Source organism: Engystomops pustulosus, chromosome 6 (genome assembly GCF_040894005.1).
Source record: "Engystomops pustulosus chromosome 6, aEngPut4.maternal, whole genome shotgun sequence".
Classification (NCBI taxonomy): domain Eukaryota; kingdom Metazoa; phylum Chordata; class Amphibia; order Anura; family Leptodactylidae; genus Engystomops; species Engystomops pustulosus.
In genome coordinates this window covers 23,807,212-23,813,065 of record NC_092416.1, presented here as the reverse complement: position 1 = coordinate 23,813,065, position 5,854 = coordinate 23,807,212, and the positions used below count along the sequence as shown (strand labels likewise).

Here is a 5,854-nt window from a genome sequence, read left to right as displayed (position 1 = left end):
TATGCACATTTGGGGGAAGTGTTCCTCTCTAAAACTTCTAAAACCGGTCTAAAGCTTTTTTCCAAATGGACCACTAATGTTTTCTCTTGGGCATCTCTTCTACTTCTGGCTATCTGCAATTTGACAAATAACTCGGGTCAAGACACTTTCTCATGTGTGCTACCAGCCCCCATCTTCTTCATGTCTCCCCCCTCAAATTTGTCGGTCATATTCCTTTTAGAACTGAAGATACTTCAAGACTCACAGGTTTCAGCCATTCAATCCTCTGCCATGACATAATGAAGCTGCTGGATGTTAGAGACCTTGTGCTTTTCTACCTTCTATTTGGAGATGTTGCACTATCCTCCATAGGGTTTAGGTCTGGAGACACACTTGACCAGTCCAGCTCCTTTACCCTCAGTTTCTTTAGCAGGCAGCGGTTGTCTATGAGGTGAGTTTGGGGTCATTATCATGTTAGATACTTCTCTGCAGCCCAGTTTCTGAGTTAGGGGGATGATGCTTCTCTTCAGTAGATCACAGAACATGGTGACATTCACCAAATTTTATACATTTGCTTCACATTCCCAGCAGACCTTGTAACATCAATGGGTCATGTGACACCAGGAAGGGGAAATGGCTATTTGGTGACAATTTTTCCATTGTCACTTAGGGGCGTAGTCAATTTTGTTGCAAGTGCTTTTTCCATTATCATGTTTATATATATATATATATATATATATATATATATGCAATTGGTGTATTGGTATGAGCTTATAAGAACAATAATAACCTTCTAACTAAAAATGAGAAGACATGGGGGGGGGTTAAGGTTTAGGCAGGTAACTACTGATTTCCATATGTATTTAACAAACGTAAAAGAATAAAGAACAAATAAAAGAATACAGAATGAAATCCGATTTTATTATATGTTATACACAGGACTAAGAATAATCATCTCTCAGATCCCAGGATTTTATCTTCTGATGATTAGAAGTTTCTTTCTTCCTTCTTATGATTTCTCATTATCGGACATCGATCTCATCTGTAAAGAGAAAGGCAAAAATATCACCAGAAATGATCTGTAATGTAACGTTTAGGCTCTTATACTACAAATATTTATGTCCCAATATTCCTAACAATCAGAGGGGGAATTTATACTGCACAATGTGAGGAGGAACCAGACGTCTCATCATCCAACCTGTCACTCTAAGCTGCAGCCCCCAGAATGCACTGCTCAGAGGATGCTGGGAGTTGTAGTTATGTTACAGCTGGAAATCCATAGACAGGAGATGAGTAACTACAGTCCGGCTCTTCCACATCTACATCTCAGAGAAGTGATAACATTTCTGCACTGGATCCTTCTATGACTGATCTGAGCTGCACAGTACTGACCCAGTGATTGGAATTGGGTCCAATAGGTTCCTGTGTGGAAGCTGATTCTGTATTAGCACATTAGGGCTTATTTACTAAGGGCCGCGGATCGGACTTTTGTTGGACTGTTTTCGGGATTTGCGCAGCTTTGACAGCGATGGAAGATGGAACTCGGGGGCATGAGCTTAGAAAATCGCGCCGGACCTGAGTCCTTGTCGGACAACGCACCGCGGGATCGTGACAGGACCGGGTAAGTAAATCTGCTCCAATGTGTAGAATGAACTTTGGGAAGAAATGGAAAATGAAAAGAGAAGAAAATGAAGTGGTGGAGAATTAAGAATAAGGACAAGGAAAAGATGAAGATGGAGCAAAAAGAGTTAAATAGGAAAGAAAAATGAAAAAGGAAAAAATGGGATAAATTTGAAGGAGGAGAAAATACAGAAGATGCAGGAGAAGATAAAGACTGAGGGGAAGATAGAAAAACTACTGGAAAACTGGGCAAAAGTACATCAGGTCCAAAGCTTCATGGCCGCCTGATCCACCAGCCGCCCAACCACATGATATGGAGGTGGTGTAGTCACTACCCCAGAAAAGTAGAAGAAGAAATGGATCTTTCCCAGAGAGAGAAGATATAGAATGAAGGAAGAGATGAAGGAGGTATCATAGTGCACAGCATATAGGACAGGTATCATAGTGCACAGCATGTAGGACAGGTATCATAGTGCACAGCATGTAGGACAGATATCATAGTGCACAGCATGGAGGACAGATATCATAGTGCACAGCATGGAGGACAGGTATCATAGTGCACAGCATGTAGGACAGGTATCATAGTGCACAGCATGTAGGACAGGTATCATAGTGCACAGCATGTAGGACAGGTATCATAGTGCACAGCATGTAGGACAGGTATCATAGTGCACAGCATGTAGGACAGGTATCATTGTGCACAGCATGTAGGACAGGTATCATAGTGCACAGCATGTAGGACAGGTATCATTGTGCACAGCATGTAGGACAGGTATCATAGTGCACAGCATGTAGGACAGGTATCATAGTGCACAGCATGTAGGACAGGTATCATAGTGCACAGCATGTAGGATAGGTATCATAGTGCACAGCATGTAGGACAGGTATCATAGTGCACAGCATGTAGGACAGATATCATAGTGCACAGCATGTAGGACAGGTATCATAGTGCAGAGCATGTAGGACAGGTATCATAGTGCACAGCATGTAGGACAGATATCATAGTGCACAGCATGGAGGACAGGTATCATAGTGCACTGCATGTAGGACAGGTATCATAGTGCACTGCATGTAGGACAGGTATCATAGTGCACAGCATGTAGGACAGGTATCATAGTGCACAGCATGTAGGACAGGTATCATTGTGCACAGCATGTAGGACAGGTATCATAGTGCACAGCATGTAGGACAGGTATCATTGTGCACAGCATGTAGGACAGGTATCATAGTGCACAGCATGTAGGACAGGTATCATAGTGCACAGCATGTAGGACAGGTATCATAGTGCACAGCATGTAGGATAGGTATCATAGTGCACAGCATGTAGGACAGGTATCATAGTGCACAGCATGTAGGACAGGTATCATAGTGCACAGCATGTAGGACAGGTATCATAGTGCACAGCATGTAGGACAGGTATCATAGTGCACAGCATGTAGGATAGGTATCATAGTGCACAGCATGTAGGACAGGTATCATAGTGCACAGCATGTAGGACAGGTATCATAGTGCACAGCATGTAGGACAGGTATCATAGTGCACAGCATGTAGGACAGGTATCATAGTGCACAGCATGTAGGACAGATATCATAGTGCACAGCATGTAGGACAGATATCATAGTGCACATCATGTAGGACAGGTATCATAGTGCACTGCATGTAGGACAGGTATCATAGTGCACAGCATGTAGGACAGATATCATAGTGCACAGCATGTAGGACAGGTATCATAGTGCACAGCATGTAGGACAGGTATCATAGTGCACAGCATGTAGGACAGGTATCATAGTGCACAGCATGTAGGACAGGTATCATAGTGTACAGCATGTAGGACAGGTATCATAGTGCACAGCATGTAGGACAGGTATCATAGTGCACTGCATGTAGGGCAGGTATCATAGCGCACAGCATGTAGGACAGATATCATAGTGCACAGCAAGTAGGACAGGTATCATAGTGCACAGCATGTAGGACAGGTATAATAGTGCACAGCATGTAGGACAGATATCATAGTGCACAGCAAGTAGGACAGGTATCATAGTGCACAGCATGTAGGACAGATATCATAGTGCACAGCATGTAGGACAGGTATCATAGTGCACAGCATGTAGGACAGGTATCATAGTGCACAGCATGTAGGACAGGTATCATAGTGCACAGCATGTAGGACAGATATAATAGTGCACAGCATGTAGGACAGGTATCATAGTGCACAGCATGTAGGACAGGTATCATAGTGCACAGCATGTAGGACAGGTATCATAGTGCACAGCATGTAGGACAGGTATCATAGTGCAGAGCATGTAGGACAGGTATCATAGTGCACAGCATGTAGGACAGGTATCATAGTGCACAGCATGTAGGACAGGTATCATAGTGCACAGCATGTAGGGCAGGTATCATAGTGCACAGCATGTAGGACAGGTATCATAGTGCACAGCATGTAGGGCAGGTATCATAGTGCACAGCATGTAGGACAGGTATCATAGTGCACAGCATGTAGGACAGGTATCATAGTGCACAGCATGTAGGACAGGTATCATAGTGCACAGCATGTAGGACAGGTATCACAGTGCAGAGCATGTAGGACAGGTATCATAGTGCACAGCATGTAGGACAGGTATCATAGTGCACAGCATGTAGGACAGGTATCATAGTGCACAACATGTAGGACAGGTATCATAGTACACAGCATGTAGGACAGGTATCATAGTGCACAGCATGTAGAACAGGTATCATAGTACACAGCATGTAGGACAGGTATCATAGTGCACAGCATGTAGGACAGGTATCATAGTGCACAGCATGTAGGACAGGTAACATAGTGCATCATGGATACCAAGGCAAAACTCTGGTACTGATATCTTAGTAAATTATCTTAGCAAATATTAAGAAAAATAAAACAAAATAAAAGTATAAAATTAACAAAAGGAGATGAATGAGCAGTTTGCATCTTTATCAAATTGAGGCAAAACAACAATTACAATGTATATTCATTTGATATGTAGATCTGTTTCTTTCTTACCATATTGGACATTATTTTCCCTCGAGGCATAGATTGCCAGAGCCAATTCTTAATCCTTTATATTTACATATACAATAAGCAACACAATCGGACCCACAAAACCTATTATTTTTTGGACAGGTATTCAAACAGGCGTCACAACATGATTTTTCAGCCCCTTCATAGCAAGACTTTCCTATAGAGAGAAAAATTTAGAAGGCAGATGATTATTGTAAAAAAATTCTTGAACTATCAACTAAAATTGTATTTAACAGAAATAAAGTCCATTTCAGTTTCCTCTATTTAAGCTACAAATCATGATATATAATATAATGTGGAAGCTAAGGACTGATGTTGAGGTCATCAATTGTAAATCAGTGTCAGTACAAGTGATATAAAAATGCTTGACAAACTTCTCAGAAATAAAGAAATGTTGAAAATAATGTAATAAAAAAAATACTAAAAAATAAAGTTTTAATTTTACTCACTGAAATCTGGTGCAGGAGCACAAAAGGCGAAGGTAATAGCTACGATCAGAATGGAAAGTGCATTAGGGGTTAATCTCCTGCTGTCATTTATGTCACAAAATGTAAATAAAAACTATTACAAAAGTATTTAATAATAATATTAAAAGTTAAAAGATGAACAATATTTATCATCAAGTAGTAGGAATGAATCGCACAATACTAATACCTGAAGATAAGATCAGGGCTGTGATTGGAGACATCTCTGCCGAATCTGGAAAATATTATCTAAAAACAGAGGAGAAAGTGTAAGATATGAGATTTGTACCTGGAATTATAGAAGGAAATAATGGAGACAGATACCTGTCCGGGCGTCTTCCTCAGGAACCTCAGGTGCTTGTAGTCTGCAGACTTTATACCTCGCGTCTCCAGACCAGGGACCAATCAGAAATGTTTGATGGAGTTTTGGAAACTTCCACCAGAGTTTCCTGGGTGCAGCCGCTCAGTTACACAACAGAACAATAGGAGCCGTCAGAGTCTGAGTGTGAGATCTACCAGTAAAGATTCTGTATCTATTCCACATGTATTTATATAATGTGTATGTATTATAATTTTTATATATATATATATATATATATATATATATATATATATATATATATTGTATGGATGTATATCCTGTTTGTGTGTGTAAATGTATGGATGTAAATACTGTGTGTGTACAGTATATACTGTATGTATGAGTGATAAATGTATATATAAGTACATACATGTGTGTAAAAATATT

General features: G+C 40.6%; 1 long non-coding RNA gene across 1 annotated transcript; it reads right to left on the bottom strand.

Moving 5' to 3' along the window:
- Positions 1–879: 879 nt before the first annotated feature.
- On the bottom strand, positions 880–5,526 carry LOC140065592 (uncharacterized). Its single transcript, XR_011847971.1, has 4 exons — positions 5,431–5,526; positions 5,297–5,355; positions 4,625–4,799; positions 880–1,021 (listed from the first exon to the last, which is right to left on the bottom strand). It is a non-coding gene; the product is annotated as an uncharacterized lncRNA (long non-coding RNA).
- Positions 5,527–5,854: the final 328 nt, after the last annotated feature.